Here is a 24330-nt window from a genome sequence, read left to right on the forward strand (position 1 = left end):
ACATGTTCCAAGTGCTGGGGATATCACTAAAGTGAATAAGACAGGCAACTTTCTGGTACATACATTCACATCACACATCCCCAATACATATCAAACCTGCCATGTATCAACAGCCAGGGGCAGTGCTGTACATACATCATTTCATTTAACTCCAACAGAGTTACTACTATTACATACAGCACTTCAAGATAATTCTGACAGATAATATGCATTAGGTCTTATTAACCACATTATTATTGTGGTTCAAAAGTTGAAGAAATTGAGGCTTAAGGAGGTTAATAAGTTGCCTGTTGTAACACAGTCAAGGGTCAGCACATCTGTGTGGCTGGAGAGCTAACTATGCTTATGTGTCCTACTGCGCTCCCTCTAAAAAAGCCAACCCTGCCCTTCTCCCCAGTTATGGTTTGGATATTAAGTTATTTACTTATTAGGTTATTTTGTTGTTTTTACTTTGCTACTGTTAAATGAAGAAGGAGAAAACAGAACTTCCTTAAAATGCAATTATGTGATTATTTATTGCTTATGTGTTATTCCAGTGATGCAAGGTATCTTGTAAAGGATTCTGTTTCAATATGAAGTTTTACTTTTTACCATACTAGTCCCTCATGAGGAGACAGATAATGCTTTTTAGATCATGTGCTTTCCCTAGTCTCAGATGGAAGCATTATAACTTTCCCTCCCTGCAAATAGACATTGTCATATTCTTTAAAAACTCTTTAAAATGAATATACCTTCAAGGTGATGCTTATAAAATGATATTTGAAGAATTTATGGTCTTAAAATTCTACTATAAAGCCCCAAACCACAACATCTTCTAATGGAGTAGCAAGAGTAGAATTTTCATATTCTTTATAATTCAATCATTTATTGCCATACTTTCCTATTCTGGAATTGTGACTGTTCTGACAAAACTGCTGTGAAACTTTTGAGGTTACTTATTGTTAGGTGACAGCCTGTAACATGGCTAGATAAACTGCAGTTTCACAGTGCTTTTGATTTAAATGTAGCCTTAGAGCTTCCTGACTCCAACATTTAATGTGATTTATGGTTTGTGATGTAAAAATACTAGGGCTCAGATGGCTTTAAGTAACTTTGAAAATTAAATAAAGAAGAAAATGCAACGACGAATCTAAACTTGCTGTAAAATATTAATTATGCATTTCAAGTGAAGGAAGTAAGCTAGCAATAATTTAATCTGTGCCATAAAATGAATCCCAAACTGTACTCTTGCTGAAGGCGTTTTCTAAATACCTGATTTTTAAGTCACAAAGGAACTAGAGTTGAAACCATTAGTTACTGCATTCTGAGCTGTTTATTAAAACATTTTCCCCCAGATATCTGTTTAAAAAAAATCTAATTTGAAAAGTAAGTGAGTTAGGGTAGAAGAACAGGTCTAACCTAAAGGGGAATAGAGCATCTTTTAATAGTTTGCTAGGTGAAACTTCTTAATAATCCATGACAGTGTAAAATGACGGCTGCTACACCTGAGTCAGTATAGAAGAAAATCTGAATATAGGAGCAACTGTAGCCTTTATTAATGACCTGCTAGGAAGGTGGGCAAACTGCCAGGACCAGACATGCAGCAATTCTTCTCTGATAAGTGAGCATTCTAAACCTCCTAGATATAAATTTCCCCAAAATACCTAAGCGAGAAATAATCTCCTAAATATTTTGAATTAAGTAAGACACACAAGTTTGTCATCCATATTATATTAATCTTTGAAATGTATGGCCCAAGGAGGAGACGTAAAAGAGAACAGATTATCTCTCCTGGAAGAATGAACACTTGAAAAGAAAAAGGTTTTTAAAGGTTGCATCAAAAGGAAGCACAGCTCATCTTAAATCTGCAACTCGGTAGGAATTTGCTTTTCCCAGGTGGATGTCCAAAAATATTCTATGATAACACAAATGTTTTGCCATAGAAGCTACAAGAGTTTCTTTTTTCCTTGAGGTCTCAAAGGCACGGTAAATGCCTCACTCAGGATTTGGATGGCAGTGTGACTGGGGACAGCTCTGGATCTCACTGCGAGAAAAGTTCAAGAATGAACACAAAAAGCCATTGAGCATTCAGAGTGTATTTGGCAAACAAGATTATAGAAAAAGGCAAGAGTACAGGGCCAGGAGCGGGGCTGTGAGAAGCCCCGGAAGAGGTAAACACATCAGGGAGCCATTTTTATGTACCCGGGGATGGACAGTCACCAAGGGAGGAGAGCTTCCAGGGGGAGCAGGCGGAGCCTTCCTGGAGTTGGGGCTCGCCCCGCCCTCCCACTGGGCGCAGGATTCTTGGCCACATTCGGTCCCCAGGGGCGCTGTCACACAACCGGAGGTGTGATTTTTTTACAATGCTAATGACAGAGGGGTGTGATTTTTACTATGTCAATGGATTTTGAGGGAAGTTTGGGTCAATTCCTCCTCCATGTGGACCTAGCCCGTTCTGACCTTTCTGTTATCTGTATTCCCAGTCCCCCTCCTGCCTGAACAGCTTACACAGAATGTGCAGAATGTAAGCAAGCATCGGCCGCCGCCGCCTCCGTCCTGCTGTTCATCTCCCCCTGACCACCTGCTGTAACAAAAAGCAGTACCGTTTTGTTCCTTTCAAGGATGAAGAGAGTTGAGTTACTCTAACCTATCCCTTGCACATATGAGGAGGCTTTAGTTTATTTATATTTAAGATAAATATCAGCAGCTTTGAGCTATTATTCAGGAGTTGAGCTCTCAGTCCAAGTCAATTTGGGTAAAATTGAATATTTCCACGACGTATTTGGAAACTTCTAATCAGAAATGGGTATTTATGATGCCAGCAACAAATGTAAACTATTTTCACATAAATAGGTGAAACAGAGTAAAACTGAGGAAGTGGAAAAAGAAGGGTCTTCCCTAAAATAGCATCCAAGTGTGGTTCCCTAACCAGCAGCACAGACATTGCCTGGCAGGCAGCTTGTTAGGAATGCAAATTCTCAGGCCCCACCCGCACCTCTGGAACAGAGTGAGTCAGAAACTCTGGGGTGGCGCTGTGCATAGATGCCTTAACTATCTCTCCAAGTGACCCCGGTGCAGCCAACTGCAGGAACACTGCTAAATTTCTGATTTGATCTGAGAGAAAAATACCTAATTCTCACTTCGGCAGACAAACACATGAAAATTCACCTTTCTTTGTCCCAAAGACAAAGTTCTTTAAGGGCTGATAAAAGAGAAGTAATTATAAAAAAAGAAAATGGTGTCATGGTCCAGAAGAGCTTTTGAAAAAGGCTATAGAACAGGGCCACATTTGAAAGTAAACATGAAACATTTAAAAATACAGTTTTTCTGATTCTATATTATTAAAAGAAAAAGACTATAAACTAAAGTGGTCAGTATGACAGTCTTTGTTAAACAGAAAAGCACATGCATATACACACACTCTTATTAGTATTTAGATTGGTTGAAAATATCTAAAATATCTAAATCTATTTACAGTGGTTATCGGTTGGGGAGATTATAATTAACTTTATTTCAGTGCTTTTTGTGTTTGCTATGTTAAATATTTACAACTTCTATCACCTTTGAATTAAAATAATGCTATTTGCCTTACTGAGCATCTTCTAATATGAATCTAGGTTGAATAAAACCCCTGTTGAGAGGTTGGCATGGTAACCTTATTACAATTCTTAAATAATTGTGAGTGGCTCCCAATTTGTCTGCAGATTCAGATTCACCTGGGAGAGTCCACAAACTCTGAAGGCTGATTCCCAGCCCCAAAGATTATGATTTGATTGTTCTGGGCTGTGGCCTGTGCCTTAGAAATTTTAAAAGATCCCCAGATGATTCTAACCCGTTTGGAAACCAATGATCTACATGGTTTTGAATACGTTTGTTAGAGTGCTACCTTCCAAAAGTAGAATCAGGGCCATCAGATTGTGATGGAGGTAGGAGTGTAGAAGGACAAATTTCTGGGTTTTACCTTATTTTGATACTCCCAGACAAAGTTTTAGGATCCTGCCCTCATTTGTAACAGTCAGTGCTGACTCAATCTTGGCAGCATTAAATATTATATATTCAACAGAAAGAGGAAGCTCTTTTGCACCGCTAGACACAAAGCCTCAGGGGCAGGTGTGCTTTGACGGGATTTATTTAACAGTGGAGCCAGGGTGCCCCTGTTGGAACAGCTCTTACGTATGTGTTGCTCTATTCCCAAGAGCAGTTTAGAGAAGGGGTCCTTCCATTTTATGGTCCTACCATAAAGCCCTCTACCTTCTAATCAGCAAGAAAAGATCACATGAAGGATCTCATGTGGGAGATTTACATAGGCCAAGCCTCAAAGCGAGCCGTACAGTGGGTAGGAAGTCCACCTCAGGACAAGGCCAGAAGGAGGCTGGGAGATTTAGCTACCGTTTCCAGATAGAAGAAATGAAACTGATGGTTAGCTAGAACTCTCTGTGAAGATACCTGCTTATCTGGCTTTGTTAAAGAATCTGAGCAGTATCATCTAAGTGGAATCCTCACAACCTGAGCATTTGATTTAAAATTCATGCAAACATTATTTCCCGCTTGGTACAATACTGTGGAGCATACCCCGTTGGACATTATTGGAAATTATTATTGGGAACCTTAAAGGCTATTAAACTTTCATGTTGTTACTACTCTTTTAATTACCAAACAAAAAACAAAGTGAACTTCATACCACTGAAAAAACTCTCACAAAACCATTGCTCCTGGACAACATCAAAACACTATGATGAAGAATTGCCAGAATGTATATTTTTTTGCACATTCTAGAGTTAATCACTGGATTAATGACTTAGCAAAAAAATATCATGGTCTTGCAAAATAAATTAAACTGTCCTTTTTTAGTAATTAGGTTTTTTTAAGGGTCTAATTATTTTATTAACAGCTTCCTTGAGGTATAATTGATAGACAAATTGATAATTTTTAATGCATATAATTTGATGGGTTTGAATATATGCATACAGCTGTGAAACCATCCCTATAATCAAAGTAATAAACACATCCATCACCTCCTTAGTCTGCAGTCTTTTCAAAGACATGCCTCCTTTTGAATACACTACTGCTGAAAGGAATTATCTTTGACAGGGTGCATATTCTCATAAGCAAGAACTGCTGCTGATCAAAGTCCGGAGACCACCACTGGTGCTGATGATTATTTGAAGCTATGTCACACCCATCTGTATACATGTGCACACATATACGTATAAACTCATACATATATGAGAGTTCATATTCTAAAAGTCTGGGTTCAAAATAAAAAGTGTTGATTATTTAAACAGAAAAATTGCATTTTTATTGGGACACTCTGTGTCATTCACTTGTTAAGCACTTGCTCAGAAGTCCCTGTATGGTGACCTCACTACAGTAGTTCAGTTTCAACCATAAGATTGTCAATTGCATAAAAAATAAGTCAAAATCAGGTTATTTTCATTGCTGTGTGAACATTTTCGTATTGATTGCAAAATCCTTTTTTTTTTTTGCACATTGCGGATTGTTCGTTGACAGAAAGATATAAGCATCCACAGATTTATGAGCTGAAAGATGCCATTGCCCTATTTTTGGAACACCAGGGAAAAGACCAACTGCTTCAGACTTCTAAAAAGATAAATTTCAGGGGAGCTCGGTGTATTTGGAAGATACAGTTAAAACTTTAAATACAATGAATGTAGAACTTCAAGGACTAGGAGCATCATCATTTTTGTCATCTTGTATTTCAAGAACTTAGAGCTGAAATATCACTAGGAGTAGAGTGTACTAGTTCTAAAAATACATCAGTTTTTGACTTAGTGGAACATTCAAAGAAGAGATTCATGGAAATGATTTCTAGAAAATATGTAAAATGGAATTTAGTTTGTTTCCCAGGATGAGTTTATGTGATAGATTCCTGATGTGATAGCTTACAGTCTCACTTACCCACGAAAGGGAATAAATTTCTGGTATCCCATTCTCGCCTCATGGTAGCCAAGAAAAATATTTGTAACTCAAAGTTGACCAGTTTTCTGAATAACTGAGGAAGTCTCTTGAATAAAGGCTAGCAAGGAGTGAGAAATACTGCTTTGTTTTCTCACAAGTCAGTCACTATTCCTTTTTTCATATATTCGGGAAGTTGTGTTTTTTGTTTTTGTTTTTGTTTTTCCCCCTCCTTCAACTTCCACTATGAAAGCAAGTGTACAAGTTTGGTATTCAACATGCTCTGTATTCTCCGCACACAGAGAAACCTTGTACAAATAGTAAATAATCACACTGATAACAGAAAATCCAAGGTGTGGGAGTCTATCTTAAATCCAAATGACTTACTTCCTAAAATTGCCACTGCTTTAATGTATCTTTAGTTTTATTTGATTTATTTCAAAATTTCAGATAGTATTAAAGAAAGGCAGGAGCTAATTATGTTTATCAAAATAGTTCCACCACTTGTACTAGTGGTTCGCCTTTCTGAAACAAGACCGAGGGTCTCTGCCACTTCAGGGGTGTTTTCTGTTGTAGGAAAAGAAAGCTCTCACCAGCCTTCATATTAGCCTTCTCATAGGATCCCACCGTTTTCCCCCCAAATATTTAATCCATCCTCGACCAGGAAATCCTAGTTATTAACCATGTGTTTATTCTGGCAGTTGGGAAGGAGATGTCCTGAGTTACAGGTATAAAAATTTGGTCCATGGAAGGGGGTGTCCGACATTGTAAATCAGCATGTGAGCATTCTGCTGTGGAGAACGCCAAGGCCTTGGAATCACGCAGCTTGGCATCTGTCTCTGTCCGCTGGCTTCCTGAGCCACCTCGGGCAGGCGGTGAGACCAGACCCATCCCCTTCAGAGAGGAGCAGGCAGCCCTGTTTCTAAAGGCCGCAGTGACTACTGCATGAGATAACATAAGCACTCGGTTTGTTAAATGTGACGTAATCATAAATACAAAACAAATGGCAGTTATTAAATGAATCCGTTTTCATACCCATTAGCTTGAGCCAGCCCTTAGTATAAGAAGTATCTCCTGAATTACTAACCATTGATTTTTCTGGACCACAGAATAGGACAAATCCCTGTTAAATGTTGCTGAGCCTTTGAGAGTAAGAGTCCATCCACTGATTGATGGCAATCTCTAGGTGGATTAGGTTGTAGCCATCTTCTTTTAGGACCCGAGGGGCTTCCCAACACTGAGGAGAATTTGCTGTAAGTTTCCTTCATCCCCAGCTGTTCAGTGGGTATCTTGTGTCCTTTTGTGATAGACAGAATAATGGCCCCCACAAGTGTTCATGTGCTCATCCCTGGAACCTGTGCATATGGTTCCTGACCTGGCAGAGGGGCCTCTAGATGTAATTATATTAAAGATCTCGAGATAGGGAGAGGACAGCCAGAGCTTGCACCTGGTCTCCACCTGGTCTCCGGGCTCTACCCCAGGTGCCCTGGCCCTTGCAGAGCCCACTCTGCGTCCTTTGCTGCAATGTGATTTGTGAAATAAACCATAGCCATTCTGTGACAGCTCTCCTCAACTCATTAACTCCTTCTAGCCAATCAGCAAGCTTGAGGGTGGTCTCAAGGCCTTCCATCAGAAGGTCATAGACTTTTTGTTTAAGCTTCAATGATCAGACAGATGCATAAAATCAGCTATTCATAAACTTGCTCAGTTAGTTTTAGAATTTCAAGATCAAATAACTTCATCTCCAATCCTAATTTACCAGTTCCTACACACACACACACACACACACACACAGTCATATACAGCTGCATGTATGAGCACACACACAAACATACAGACCACATTATAATGACTTGAATAACAAGATTATTAGTCTGCATTCACTGTGTCTCTTCCCTGATGAACAATCTAGTCAACCAAACAACCTACTTTACCAGAACATTTCATAGACAAGCACTTGTATCTCTACTTTTGGTAGATTGGTACGCGTCTACATTATCCCCTTTCGAATACTTTGATTGAATATGAAATAAGCTAACATTGTAAAATGACAGTCACTATCAGGAAAATACTTTTTAAAGGTCCCTTTCTTCTTTGTTCCTTCTTTTCCCTCTTTCCATGTTGGGACCAGGGGAAATTTTTTCCTGTAGAGCCCTCAGTTACAGTCTCTGAAAACTGTTCAACTTAAAAAAAGTTTCTGAATTTTGAATCTGTTGAATTAGAGGCATAATGTCATGTTGATATGCTCTTGGAAAATTTAAGAGGTGATATAAAATTGAATTTCTTAGTGCCCTTGTCACCAGTCGCAGTAGCATATTCCCACAACATTACTTCATACAGTAGTTTTAGACCATCCTGCAGAAATGGGATGAAGTTAAATGGATGGTGCCCATAATCTCCAAACTGGTTGAATAGATTATTTAATTGCAACAGAAAATAAAGGTCTTTGTTTTGCTCACGTACTAATATCTATATGAAGTCTGTTGTTTGTACCTTTGCAGGGTCATGGTCTCTGCAAAAATTTAGCAGTGTGTTATTTGAAACAGCATGTTTCCTAAAGAAATAAGTGCAACACTTGTGTCCTTTGGGAATTTGTTTTAGTTTACAGTTTAAAAACACTATAAACACAGCTTTCCACTGGTTAAGTTAACATAACCTTCTAAATATGATTTTAGCTTCCAAATGTGTGCCTGTAGTGTCAATGTAATTGGTGACCCTAAAAACATTCATGTGTGTATTCACATGAGCACAACTATTTCTGCAGCATTCTAATTGAATTTACTACAGTTTAATAGTGATAAAGTCTCTATAAATTACATGTTATAAAAAAATGAGACAGCATGAAGTATGGTTGTACAGATGACAAATGATCAAAATGACTTTAAATGCATGCATTTAATATTATGAGTCTTTTTCACGTAAATAGAACTGATCATGGCAGTATACTCAAAATGTTAAATAATTAATTTATGACTTCATAAAGCACATATTTATGGAAGTCATGCTTGTCTTACTTTTAAATACAGTATTTGTACTTCAGTTGGAAGTGCCATAAACTAATTTTAAAACAAAGCATATGGCCCCAGACAATGTTTTAAATGAAATCCTACCTACTAGGACAATAAAACATCTCAGGATATCAAGTACATCTAGCACTCAAGAATGGTTTGTTCAGATTTACAAATGTAACACGCAACTCTTTCTAACTGCTGATTTTCAAAAGTCATAAGTGTAAAAGGAGGGAAATACTCCCTTAGAATATGCATGCTTAAACATTAGGTAGGTATTTTCTTACTGAGAAGTTAAGTTTCTTTATACACTTTTATCCAAAAGTAATTTTAGTGAGCTCTTCATTGAATAAAAATTGACCTCCTATAATAATCTTAAATACTTTGTAATAATTTCATTCAAAAATTGATAAACATCTATAGGCATATGTCTGGGTGGCGATTCTGACTTCCACAAAGCAAGCAGAAAGAGCCTGGGACTCGAAGCCAAGTCTGTTTGGTTTCAGCCTTGGATTGGCCCCTCCGTTGTCCACCAGGTGACTTTTATCAAATTCATTATTCATTTTAATCCCATTTGATCTATTACATGAGGAGTCTATGTTTGTAATGACTTTTTAACCTGATGGCCACAAACATAACAAACTGGAAAATAACTCCTAACAGCAAAAGGGACAGAAAATGCCGTCAAGCTGAGCAGAATTCTGACTTCTATGCATTTCCCTCTTCACAATTTTCAAACTCAGAAAATTCTGCTAAACCTTAAAAATAACTTAACAAGAGACAAGATGGCCATGGCAGTCGTACATAGTGTGGGGAAGTTGGGGGTGGAGAGGAGTAAGATGATCAATATTTTCCAGTATCATCTCAGGATGATATACGAATCAAGATGAATTTCTTTCATCCCTTCTTGAGGTGACCTCCATCTGTGTGATGTTTTGAGAAAGCACATGCATCTTAGAATGAAAACATATTAACATGAGATATATACTGGAAGTCCTGTGTTTTTGTAGTTGAGAAATGAACCTGAGTCTTTGAGAGCAGAAATCCTAAGACATATTTTACTGTAAAATATTTTATTTCAACAGAGTGGATTTGGACTATGATCAAGGTTTTACTTGTATCCCACTGGCACTCCAGTCCAAGGAAATCTCCTCGTGCCAGGTGGGACCTCAGCCTGGGAAAGGGTCTTCACTCTGATCAGGGAAGGATTGCTGAGCAGGCTGAGCAGATACAAGCAGAGAGCAGTTTAATGAAGCAGAAGTACACACTCAAGGAGGGGGTGCGGGCGTGCCCCAGAGGTGGGCAGCACAGTGGGGTTCAGGTTGAGTGGTTATAGCTGGAGTTTAAGCAGGGGGTGGAAAGTTCACTGGGATAGGTGGGGTTTTCTTGGAATAGGGAGGGGATCTTCCGGATATGGGCTGATGCCCTCCTTTAGTCCTTAGCTGGTCGGCCTCAGAACTGTCATGGGGCCCAGGAGTGTGACTTCAGTATGCAAACAGGTGTATAATGTACGTGGAGGTGAAGTCTGGGTCAGCTTCTCCGTGTTGGAACCAGTCCGGTTTTGGCAGGTCCATCACCTATACCTTCCCTCCCTACATCCTGGAGAACAGTTTACAAGGAATGTTTAGAATATAAACAAGCATCTAACCAAATATAAACACTAGCCAATGTCCCCACGCCCCTCACTACTCATGTCTGGCTATCTACCTGCTATAACAGTGCTAAAACTATTTCTATTAACATTATAATTACTATTATTATTAATTTCCTACATTCTTTACATCATGTGTCTTGTGAAATAACTGTCGTATCATTTTACTCATGACTTTAAAAAACAGTATTTCAAGAGAGAAGGAAACTATAAGGATAGAAGTACCCTACTAACCCAACAAATGGATTAGAGGAAAGAACGTTCCTAGTATGATAGAACTTAGAAAATCTTTTGTGATCTTGTAAAGAGACAAGAACAACTTATGCTAAGGAAGTCATTAAATTTGGTTTATGTTCTTTAAACACAATGTGTTTTCTCTTAAAGCATATTTTAGAGCTCACTATATTGTTTGTGACTTTTAAAAGTTAATTGAAATGCCGAAGTTCTGAGCACAAAGCATAAATTTCATTTGACCTTTTAGGAAAAATTGTTCTTGTATATTCTTCAGGAGATGAATTTGTCTCCTCTACCAATCACGTTGGAATGAGCCAGGTGGCAGATTACTTAAATATCTCGCCTTTCACCTTGGGAGACTGGAGTTTAAATGTGGCTTAAAAGAAAAACCCAGGAGTGATTTGAGTCTATCTGGAAGCCCAGACAGTTGAGCTTAAGTAGCAATTACTTGCAGCTGTGGAGCTGCTCTTTCAGAAAACATCAGAAATGTCATAGGACAAGATTGCAAGGTTTCAACAGAGGTGTAAAGGCCATCCAGACAGTCCATATGGGATAAAGCTTATCAAAATAATGAACCTGAAGGTCTAGAACTTTCCTGATCAATGAAAACTACCAAATGAGCTTACTGGTCTTAAAAAAAAAAATGAAGCAACGAAGAAAGAAAAAAGGGTCGTCTTAAATAGATGAGATTAAGCAGTGAAAGCATGAATAATGACATGCTAATTATAATGGCATATGAAAATAAATAAATACAAAGGATGGCTTACTAGCGCCCTCTAGCGTACCTTCTCTGCTGTTTTATGTGGAGTATGTGTTTATTGGGTTTTTTTTCATTTTCTTTTTCCTACAGTCTTACTACAGGTTTGAACATAAATTCTAGAACAACTGAAAACTTAAAAAAGAAAGAAAGGCATGATAACTGTAAATTCTAAAATATCAAATATTAACATCATTAGGAAAAAATAAAAACAACAGGTAACCTCATAATATAATTACATTGCATTAGTGTCGATAAACTGACACTAGTGGCAAATTAAAGAAGGACTGACAGAAGAAGGGTGTCTTTCTCCCTCCCCATGCTTGGGCAAACAGCCTTCTCCCGGAGAAACGTTTTGCCTCACAGTCACTCTGTTGTGCATCCTGGTTGTATCGTGTACCACCAACAAAACAGATTGTTTGCTAATTGATACGATAAAGCAAGACAGCCCAGTGAAGGGTGATAATTCTGGCTGCAGCTAGCAGCAGCTGATGGAGAGTTTGATAGAAATGCTGTCATCTTCGACACAAACTGCTTAGAACTGACTTTTCACTGTAAACATAGGGAGACATGACAGAAGCCTCACACACCCACCTTTGTTTTTCTTTTTTAAATGAAATGATGATTCTGCTACAATATTTGTTACCAGCTGGTAGCATCTTAAAATAAGTGCAGAGGTATCATTTATTTTCTGTACAAAGCATATATAGATAAGGTAAAAACTTTAGTCCCTTGCCAGATGCAGGCTCAGAAAAAACATGATGTTTGCTTATGGATTTTTAGAAGGAAATAAAATAGCCAGTACATGAACTTTTTCTCTGTTAAATATTTGCAAGATGTAAATAAATCAGAACAGTAAAAGGTACCTGTTACTTCAAGTATTTATAAATTCAACCGCAGCATATTTGAAAAGTAAAAATTATTTTCACATGTGTATGCATCTTTCGCAGCAGAATACTGTATATCCCAATGGGACTTACCCTCTGAACATAGAAAAGAAGTACTTAAATGAAGCATTTGTAGGTGTGTAAACTGATATTATTAGGCATTAATAAATGTCTAGAGTGACATCAAATGCGATTCTACACAGAATAGTCTTTTGAATCTAGGTCCCTAAAGAACAATGGCCATATGATACCAGCAATTCAGGGAAAAATGGCAAATGAGACAATAAAGGTATCTGAGAAAGGAGGCCCAGCAATGAAGGGTTAGGAGATCTGCAGCTTACTTCTCGAGGAGGAAGACTGGGAAAAGGGAACAGACCCCATGCCATAGTATGCAACATTCTAGTGTGTTTGTTCAAAAGAGCAATTATTTGTGATATTAGTAACTCATTTATCCTTTCTAGTTCTTTGTACTTGATTAAATAAGTTCACCTCATCTCAATCGCGACTGCAGAGTAAAATCTGATTAGTAAAAATAGATAGATTACACTGAGAATTTTCGAAGGAGAGGGAACCCCATATCATCTGTCTAATGTATCCACCCCCCAGACCCCAATACTCAGCAAATGAGGAAACTGAGGCACAGAGAGGTAAAATTAGATGTGTTTAAGATCATGCAGCAACTTAGCAACAGAAGTAAAGTAAATCTCCAGTAGTCTATCCAATTTTCAAACTAGCTAATTTTTGCTGCAGTGCAGTCTTTTTAAAAGGCTTTAAAAATAGCTCAATTTTCTAACTTTTTAAGCTTAAGTTTTTACAATTTAGTTCTTAAAATGAGCAAAGGAGCAGAGTCAAGGGAACAATCTGCAGAATGGATTGAAATCCCATCACGGTCGATGGCAAATTGTTTTGCAGTCTAAAGTGAATCCTGAGGTAGGACCTGGAGGACTTTTAATTAAGTAATAACGAACATCTACACATCTGTGAGCCTGACTATTCACTCTGGACATTGAGTTGAGAACCATTAGCTGACACAGTCTAGCAGTTTGGCTTGTATAACAAGTAACTCCACACCTCCGTTTTTCTTATTCTATCATCTCTCCTCTCTACCCTAAATTCATAAGGAAATTTGTGAAGATAGTCATTGTATTCATGGTCACTATTGAATACAGTCTTAACATGATTCATTTCCACTGCTTTTTTCATGTATTATTTTTATACTGTGTTTATACTAAAAAAGGGTTTTTCCAGATTTCCAAATGATCCCGACTGAATGTCTGCCTGTATCTTGGGGCTCAGCTCCCAGGCTTCTGAGGGAGGAAGCTGATTTCTTAGTACCCTGGGCCTCGGCGATGCCGTGGAAGGTGGATCCTTTGTGAGCACCACCCACAGGCCCAGGAAGGGAGGGAGATCTTAGATCACAACGTGTCAAGCGACGCGGTGAGTGAGACGCGTCCCGCCTCCGCCTCCCCGCTGCTAACAGGACCTGCTCAGCCTAAGAGAGCACGCAGCCTAATGCCCAGACCAAAAACCTAAAGGGAGGGAGCTTGAGTTCAGCATCCGCTTTCATTTCATTTGCAAGTTATAATCCATGTGATTTTTTTTCCCCTCTCTAGTGAGCATTTAGTGCCGCTGCGCCATATGCCGCTGTTTGGAGCCGTGTCCCCCTGGTTATCCTTTAATGGGCTTGACCTGTGGGAAGGATGGTTTGCAACCAAGCTGATGACATAAATCCACGCCAGGCTCTATAAATTCCACGATAGACTGCTCTTCTGGGAGAGTAAAAGAAAGAACAATCTATCCAAAGTTTCAAACCTCTTCCTATATTTCGTCTACCAAAAGTGTGCATTTTATAGCATGATAAAAGACAAATTATCCTTGCTGATAATTTGAGTTTTCTTCCCCCATAGAGTTAATGCATAATTAAGATTTAAAACTGTACTCATATATGGAAAGCACAATTTAAGCAGCTAGTCAAAACTGTAGTTAAAAATCTAATATTTCATTACCAATTTTAATTTTAAAAATTCTGATGGGGGGAAAAAATGATTGCATGCTAGTTTCTCATAAGTATTGACTAAGTAAAAACAATGGGAAATGGGCAAGTTACCAAAGAAAACTCATTTATGGCTCTATAAACGTAGATAATTAAAAAGCAATAATACAAAATAGCCACACATCAGAAAAACAGAAAAATTACCAAAAGCAATATGTATAGGAGAACTACCTGAAACCTGTAGTTAAGACCCAAAATCAAATGTCCCTTGTATTCTGGGCATATGTTTTTTTTATCGATACATTTTTTATTGACACATCTGCCACACACATTTTGTATAGAGTAATAGCTAAATTTTACAGAATTTGGGTACATACTGAACAGTAGCTCTTAATTGTTTTAAATTGTGAAAGTGTTTAAATAAACCCATCTAAGAATGAAATTTGAACCATGCACTCTACTCCTCATTTTAGCAGAGTAAAGATAAATAATTATTGAAATATTGAGAAGTATTATGCATGCATATCATTAAAAAAATGTTCCATGAATTTATCTGTGCCCACCAAGATCACTGTTTAAATATACCAAGTGGTAGTGCCTAAGGAAAACTTTAAATAATCAATTAGTCTAAACGTTTTTTGGTAAATGACAAAAACAATTCTAAGTAGTAATGCTGCATTACTTGAAAATAACTACATTTGTTTTCAAAACCATCAGCCTAATTTGTGGCTACTTTTTGATACTGCTTTAGTGTTTTGGTTAAATATGTGTCATTTTTAAATTGCATCAAAATATTTTCTTCAGTGGATCCATCTTTTGAAAGAGAAAGGGGATTGATTATCTTGTGATACAAGTTAGAAAAAATGAACTGAACAGCAGCAACAAAAGGTTATGCTCTTGACATTGCGAGCTGTCGCTTATTTTAAGGAAACCATTGCCTGGTGGCATTATGTCCAAAGAGTACTACTCTTTGAAAATGTTTTCCATGAGATATATGAACAACACTCAATGAACAATTGAGTACTTGTGAAAGTGCTATCATACCAAAGGACTTAAAAGTTGAATTAAAACATGTTCTATGTAGCTACAGGAAGCTAAATTTTGATGAAAATAAAATGGCTTTGCTCCAAACGAAGGACTAAGAACCACAACGAAAATGATGGTAAAGCTTTCTGGGTGACCCTACCAATAGAATTAATTGAAAAAAGCGTGGCATTTTCATTGCATGTAGTTCCATGTTTTGCACTTTATGGAAATACAGACTCCCAAGCAGAAAGGACTCCAGGTATTTTCTAGACTAATGTCAGCCTAGTAGAGTTAGGATGACATACAGGTGATTATCCATTCTACTGATGGGAGGAGAATTCATTAGTTCACAAGGCAAAGCCTTGAAAGTTTTTGTTTCTGTGTCCTTGAAATTTGAATGATCTGATCAGTTTTTCCCATATATTCAAAAGGTGGATACTAACATCCTCTCCATATTACAGATCAGGAAACTAAATCTTAGAGAGATTTAGCAACTTGGGCACATCATACAGAAAGCAATTGGCAAACCTGGAGTTTAAATCAAATGTTTCTGAACCCAAATCCTATTTTAACTCATATTCTCTCTAAGATGATTTTAAATTATATATTCCAACAACATTCCTTCTGTTGTAGATGGCAGGGTTTCCAAGTGACAAAGTGGAAGCCTATAGACACAGCCTTTGTCCAATACTCGTCCCGAAAGTGATACAAGTAAGTATGAGACTAAGAAAAATATGACTTAGCATCATTAAAAAGGTGTACTTTATTTTTCTGTACTAAATTAGCATTAGATCTGTAAGAAACCAAATCACTGTGGTTTTGCATATTGATAACAAATTTCTAATCAGTGTTGGGTACTTATTTTTCATATGAAATAGTCATGGCTGGCTGGCTTAATCGACTCCCTTTTCTAAATTTATACAAATATATTTTGACCCTTATTATTAATGTACAATGAACGTAATTTATGTTCCTGCTAAATTTCATCATTTTTAGTTATGTATTTGCATACAGGTAGGAAAAATAGCTACCCTTCCTAACTTTTTAATATGTGTAAGCTTAATACATATTCCCAGTGTGTCTTCATTCAAGGAACTGATCAGAATGTTGGAAAATACATGATCAAGAACAGCCCTTTAAGAGCAAGAATATTTGCACTAATACAATAATTCATATTATATGCACCACGATAAATAACATTTTTTTAACATTTAGTTTTGGCAAACATACTGCAGTTTAATATTCATTTCCTTATTTACTCCTCACAACACCCTATAAAGCTGACCCATTATTATCATCATCTTACGCTGAGAACCCTTAAAGGGAACTTACGTCATTTGCCTGGGGTGACACAGCAGGTAGAAGCAGAATCAAGGAGTCCGTCCCAGGATTTTCCAGTCCAGACCTGGAAGCAAGAAGCCACTTTCTTTTGGGGTCACGAAATGGTGAGGACTTGAGCCTAGTAGTATCAGCAGCTCAGGTCTCAGCCTTGTGGTAGTTTTCAGACTGGGAAAAGGAAGCCAAAATGGGGAACCAAAACAAGCAAGAAAGATACATACAAGAAAAAGAACTGCTAATTTGTGAAATTTGGAAAAGGGGGAACGCTATTGGAGTCCCAGAGTCCAGACCATTTCAGCCACCACCAAGGGAATGGCATCCGCTTGGTCTCCCTAGATCACCTGGCCGCTGAAATGTCTGCAATATACAAATACATGGGAGAGGAGGGAGGGAAAAGGGGAAGGGAATTCTTTGAGACGGGAAAGGGAGAGGAAAGCTGGGCCTTGCAGGCTGTGGAAGGACTGGGTTCTGGATCCAGCCAAAGGGGCCGCACTTTGAGGATTTGCATATAAATGCAGTTGAATACTTATGTTTATCCCTCACAGTGGAGTCTTCAGTGATTCCTGCATGCTTTCCTAGGGCAGGTCCATTTACTCAGTATTAAACACTGTTATTCGCATTCATTCATTTTGTCATTAAGTCCAGTGTTTGGGTAAGAGTTCCATTGCTGTTTATCTGTATATTTGTTTTATTTTCAATTGTTTTTATGTTATGTAGTTGTAAATGACAATTGTAAATGGGGCATGGCTAAGTTTTGCATTTTCAATTCAATCCAAGAATGCTTGAACTTTAGTAACATTATTTTGCCATTTCAGATTTTTTATAATTAGTCATATTTTGTCTTATTGCTGACATAATTTACTTTACTTTGTTTTAATGGAGTATACATATGCTTCTTGTTTACTAATCTTCCTTATTTCCTGCTCTTTCATGAAAAAGTGAGTATTTTTTCTTGTCCCCTCTCCTACTAACTTGTAGTGGTTCACAAGTTCTCCAGGTACTTGTTTAGTCTAGTGTATATCCTTAAAGTTGACGTTACTTATTTCTTCATCAAATAAAATTATAGCTAAACAATATCTATCATTTCTAACTCACAAAAAGCATATTTAAATCAACATAAATTATAGATAAGCAGTATAAACAAATTACACCCACCACACACCTTTTGTTATGCTTATTCTCCCTCTCTAGAAGCCCCGACTGCCAAGATTTTGTTGAAATCAGCAATAATCTTAGTTTAAAGTGGGCATTATTTTTAATTTCTATATTTTGTTTCCTAGTAATTAAAATTTCACTATGATAACAATGGCTATTTAAAAACAACTGTGTATTATTTTCTGTTGTATGTTTTTTCTTGAATTATTTATTCTGATTATAATTTTTTTTCTAAGTACATTTTGTTTATTGTTTTTTTAAAAAAGGAAGAATATATGGGATACATTTCAGTTTCCTGCATGGTTGAAGAGTGTTTATCTTGTTCTCATGTACAAATGGGTTTCAAAGACTCCTACCTTCAAAACTCTATGAATATTGTTAAGCCCCATATGAGAAGTCTGAGAATCTGAGTTTCATTTTTTTGTAGCTACACTGATTTTTCTTCCTGGAAGTTACAGGAGTCTCTCTCTCACCCTTGAGTTTAGACATTTTACCTGTATATCTGTGTGGGTATGTATGATTATGTGTGTGTATGGTTGCTATGTATGCAGATGTGTATATTTATACCTTTGCATATGAGTGCTTTCATATAATGTAGTAAATTTGCTGTTTTATTTTGGGGCAAGATGGGAGGGAGCATTAACCTCTGAGTTGAGTAACACAATATAAAATATATAGAATCATAAGATACAATTGAATAAGTCACAAGTGCAAAGGAGAGTTTAGTACCTTCTTAGTCTTTGTGGCATATTGCTAAATTTATTCCCAAAACCTGTCTTTCTTTCTCCCATATTTATGAGGTTTGATTGGAAATATGATCAGCCAGCTGTAGACATTATTTCCCAGACTCCTTGGTGAGTAGGTATGGACAAGTGGCTAAGTTCTCAACAATGAATGGTAAGTAGAAGGGATGTGTGCCACTTCCAGGTATTGGCAGAAAACTTTAATGGGGTCAGTATACTCCAATGAAAGTATGAAAAACTGGGGAGCATTTTAACACAGAATACACACACATACACATACACAAATCCCTAAATAAGTTCCCTATTATTTAAAATATACAGGTCACAATTTATAACAACAATGAAGTAATTAAGCAAACTAGAAATAAAATTAAATATTAAGCAACAATTGGAATATGTTAGAAAATAATCATTGCATTATTAGGAGATGAAACTCAACTCTATTCAGGGGAAAATTCATAGCAAATTCAACAGGTCAGAGAAAGAAAAACTGAGTTGGCCTCACTGTGCACAAGTACTCAGAATTTATCAGGACAGCTGGAATTCTCTCATGATTGGCTTGCCCAGCCTGTTATTTCCCCAGGCCCTTATAGTTCTGAATGTGGATGTTAGTGGAATCCATTTCAGGAACCCAATGTACCATTTCCCCAGGTGAGCTTCTCTTGTACATGCATGAAATTGAGTTATGGGCTAATATCTGCACTGTAACTTGCAGATTCTCTTTAAAACTGCCCATTTTTTATTGCAATCTTTTTTTTCATAATAGATATCATGCATATGGTGATAATGATTGACAGAATCACACATTTTTTAAAAAGGCAAAGGTTTAATGTAGGTAAATGAGCAGTTACATGGAGCAGATTTAGTAGCATTCTCCTTACTGCAAATCCCTTAGAAGACGTCTGAAAATAAGTAGTTCCTATTCTCTTCCCCTAAAAATACCAATCTGTTAAGACTCAGGCTTCTAAAAATTCGCTAATCCCTAACTTCACACGTTACCAAAATTTATGTTACATTAGATCTTTGCTTTCCAAGGATTGGGAGTTTCCTTTCCTTAGTAAGAAATAAATTTACATAGGTTCCCCCCCACCCCAGATTTGAATAGCGGCCTCTTGTTTAACACAGGTAATGATCCCCCAGATAAAGGTGAGATTCTACCAAGCCCTTGAGAAGGTTCCCTCCCCTCATCATTCATAACAATATTTCTCCTCTCTGTACCCTCTAGAAATAAAGTGTCCTTCTGCCCAAGAGGTGTAAATAACTGGCAAACACCCCAAAGAACCCCTTAGTTGTTACTGTGAAGAAATAAAAGGCCGACTTCCTAACAAGCCATTTTCTCAGGTATAACACACCCAGTTAGACATGTGCGGAGCGGAGTACTCAGTGATTTGACTCAAATCACTATCTTTTAACATGTGCTTTTAAAGCTTAAAATGAAAGAAGAGAAGAAAAAAAAGAAACCATAAGATTATTAGAATTAAAAATCGAGTGGATATTTATAGAATTTTATATAGAGATAGGCATGAATAAATAGGAATATATCCTTTAAAACAGTTTAATTTGACCTCATAAATATAATCCTGCACTTAAAAGGTAAATAATATTAAAAGGAAAATTACAGAAAAAAAGGTTCATTATCATTATTTTAAACATTACAGATCAATAAAAAGTTGCTGTCCTATAAAAATAGCCAAAGGACAAAATTAGAACATTTTTAAATGTTAAAAGTAAATATCTGATAAATTAATTCAACCTCCATTGTTCTCAAAGATATATACTTGCATTCAACAAACTGCATTTCATCTGCACAGTAGTACCTCATTTTTGGAGGAGCAAGTTTTTTTAATAAATATTTAAAGCTGGTAGGTGTAGGAGGAAATGCACATACAGTTGGAATAATGTAAAAAGAGATAAACTTTACTAAAATGTTAGCCAAGAGATAAAAATGTATATAACTCTTTTTTTCAACAGTTCAGGGAAACACTAAAATTCAATTATAGAATGCTAGTGTATTGTTGTTATACGAGCAGAAATAGTGTTGAGAATACCATGTAGGTTTGATTAAAATGCATTATAATCTATGCAATCGAATTCTGTTGAACCATTAAATGTAATTCTGTAAAAATAACTTCTAAATGTCATGCCAAATGTGATTTCCATTTGAAATAACAACTTTGGACTTAAGCACTAAAATTCAAAATTGATGCATAGTTCAATTAACCCTGATGTACTAGTACAGTAGTATATGAAAAGGCTGGGTGGCTGCACAGACATTTTGCTGAGGCTTTTGATGATAAAACACATGTAAGAGGCATATAATGTCAACCAATAAGGACAGTTCCCAAAAATGTTTAAAGGGTTGTAGCTATATAAAACTGGTGGGAAGACAGCCTGAACCCATCATGGGTTTCGGACGACTCAGGAAGTTAATTCAGTGAAAATATTAGGAGCTGCAGCATGTTTGGGATACCAAGGACTGGTTGTGCTCTGGAAATTGCCTTTTAGAGCTGGGTCTTCCCTTAAAATAACTATGCATGTACTTAACTTTCATTGTTTTTATATTCTCGTAATACCCTTTTTCCTCTGAAAGTTTGATCTGGTAACTTCTCTCATTCCTCCACTTTAACACTTCCAACTCAAAGGAAGCAGAGGGAAATCAAAGAACAAAAACCACGAGTATCATGTAGCACAACTCACATGAGTGAAATCCTGTCTTGGTTGCCTCTGACTAGAAAAAGCCTATGTGGCACGTGAGGTTCAACGCTTCGTTCCACTGCGTGTTTTTCGGTCTCTGCCGTCAGCATCCCCAAGCCCTCCGTGCTGTGGTGGCTGACTCAGGTAAGTTCTCTGCTATTTGAGATGGCTGTTTTCATGATAACCATTAATTATATACCATGAGAATTTTTTGTTTCATCGTAAATATTTTTTGGATTGTGTTAGAACTATTTTAATGGAAACATTTGTAGTACATGCTATTTCAGTAGATGACAATGATCTAGGCCAGGGTCTGTTCTGAGAGGCAGCTTTGATTCTCAGTTGATATTTTACAATGACTAATTTTTTAGTTAAGTGAACCCATCATGGGGTCTTAGATCTACTACAGTCTACTCTTCTTTTTATTAAGGTACCATTGATATACACTCTCTCATGCCCGACATCTTTAATCCAAAAACCTACTACAGTCTACTCTTACACTCCTTGACACATCGCAGAAAAAAATGAAAGAAAAATACTAGATTAAAAGAGATTTTTTGTTGAATTATCTCTTTTTTTAAATAGACTTTATTTTTTAGAGCAGTTTTAGGTTCACAGCAAAATTGAATGGAAAGTGCAGATTTCCCATATATTCGCTGCCCCAACATGCGTATTGTTTCCCCCACTAACAACATCCCCCACCACCGAGAGAATTGACATACCTGTGCTGACACATCATTATTGCCCTGTAGTTTGCATCATAGTTCATTCTTGGTTTTGTATCTTCTTTGGGTTGGGACAAAAATGAAATGACATGTACCTGCCATTATAATGTCATAAAGAGTAGTTTCGCTTCCCCAAAAGTCCTCTCTGATCTGCCTATTCAACCCTCCTGTCCCACTAATACCTGGCAACCACTGATCTTTTAATTGTCTCCATAATTTTTCCTTTCCCAGAATGTAATGTAATTGGAATCATACAGTATGCAGCCTTTTCAGATTAGCTTCTTTCTCTTACTAATGTGTATTTAAGTTTTCTATGTCTTTTCATGGTAGCTCATTGCTCACATCATCTGCAGGTAGTGATAGTTTTACTTCTTCTTTTCTGATTTGGAAGCCTTTTTTTTCTTTTTCTTGCCCAATTGCTCTGGCTAGGACTTCCAACACTATGCTGAATAAAAGTTGAGTAAGTGGGCATCCTTGACTTGTTCCTGATCTTAGAGGAGAATTTTTCAGCTTTTCACCTTTGAGTGTGATGTTAGCCTCTGATCTTATCATATATGGCCTTTATTATTTGAGACATGTTCTCCTATCTCCACTTTGTTGAAAATTTTTATATAAATGGATGTTAAATTTTATCAAATGCTTTTTCTGCATATAACAAGATTGTAATATTTTTATCTTTCATTTTGTAGTGTATCACATTGACTGATTTGCAGGTGTCAAGCCATCCTTACATTACTAGAGTAAATCCCACTTGATCATTTAAATTTATTGTATTATTTGATTTGCTAATCTTTTGTTTAGGATTTTTGCATCTTTGTTCATCAGGGATATTGGTCCTGGTTCAAGATGACAGTGTAAAAAGATCTTGAATTACCTCTTCCCATGGATACACTGAGTCTACAATACATGGAACAATTTCTTCTTAAAAATCCTAAAGCCTAGCTGAGTAATGACTGTACATCAGCCAAATAGAAAGAAAGCCACATCAAAGCAGGTACTGGGACACAATTAAAGCAGACACTGGAACACGGTCTCACCATAAACTACATCCCTGGTGCAGTGACCCAAAACTAGGAGCACGTTCAAAACCTGGAGCTGCAACCTAAAGAGTGAAGAGTTCAAACTTCCACATAAGGCACTTCAAATTTAAGACATTGACTTGAGAAATAAACCCCCAAAACATGTAATTTTTCCCTAGTTTTATTGAAAAATAATTGACATATATCAGTATATAAATTTAAGATACAGGACATGATGGTTTGATTTATACATATTGAGAAATTATTACCACAGTAGATTCACTAGCATCCATCTTCTTGTATAGATACAAAAGAAAGAACAACAACAAAAAATACCTCCTTGTGATGAGAATAGGATTTCCTCTCACTTTCCTAAATATCACACTACAATGTTAGCTGTAGTCATCATTTTGCACATTGCATCCCTGGTCCTTATTTATCTGATAACTAGAGGTTTGTACCTTCCGACTAACTTCCTCAAACTTCCCCTCATCCCATCCTGTGCCTTGGGAACCACAAGTTTGGTGTCTTTTTCTATTTCATTTAAGTGAAATCTTAATGTTTGTTTTTCTCTCTCACTCATTTCACTTGTGGAATAGGATTGCTGAGAATGGGCACCCTTACCTCATTTCTGATCTTAGAAGAAAGCTTTCAACTTCTCTTTATAATGTTGAGATATGTTCCTTCTATGCTTAATTTGTTAAAGAGTTGTTTACCATGATTGGATGTTAAATTTTGTAATGTGCTTTTTCTGCATCTATTGAAATAATCATATGATTCTCAATTTTTCATTCTATTCATATGTTGTATCACTTTATTGATTTGTATTTGTTGAATTATCCTTGTATCCTAGGCATAAATCCCCCTTCATCATGGTGTATGATCCTTTTACTATGCTGCTGTTCAGTTGCTAGTATTTTACTGAGAATTTTTATGTCTGTATTCATCAGAGATATAGGCTTATTTAATTTTGTAGCTGTATCTTTTCATGATTTTGGTATCAGGATAATTCTGGCCTTGTAAAAAAAGCTTGGGAGTGTTTGCTTCTCTTTAATATCTTGGAAGAGTTTGGGAAGGATTGGTGTTAACTCTTCTTCAAATGTTTGGTATGAAGCCAGCTGGCCCTGGGCTTTGTTAGGATTTTTTCAATAAACTTGTTCTATCTCCTTATGAGTAATTGGTCTGTAGAGATTTTCTGTTTCTTC

This window comes from Manis pentadactyla, chromosome 12 (assembly GCF_030020395.1).
Source record: "Manis pentadactyla isolate mManPen7 chromosome 12, mManPen7.hap1, whole genome shotgun sequence".
In the NCBI taxonomy this organism is placed as follows: Eukaryota; Metazoa; Chordata; class Mammalia; order Pholidota; family Manidae; genus Manis; species Manis pentadactyla.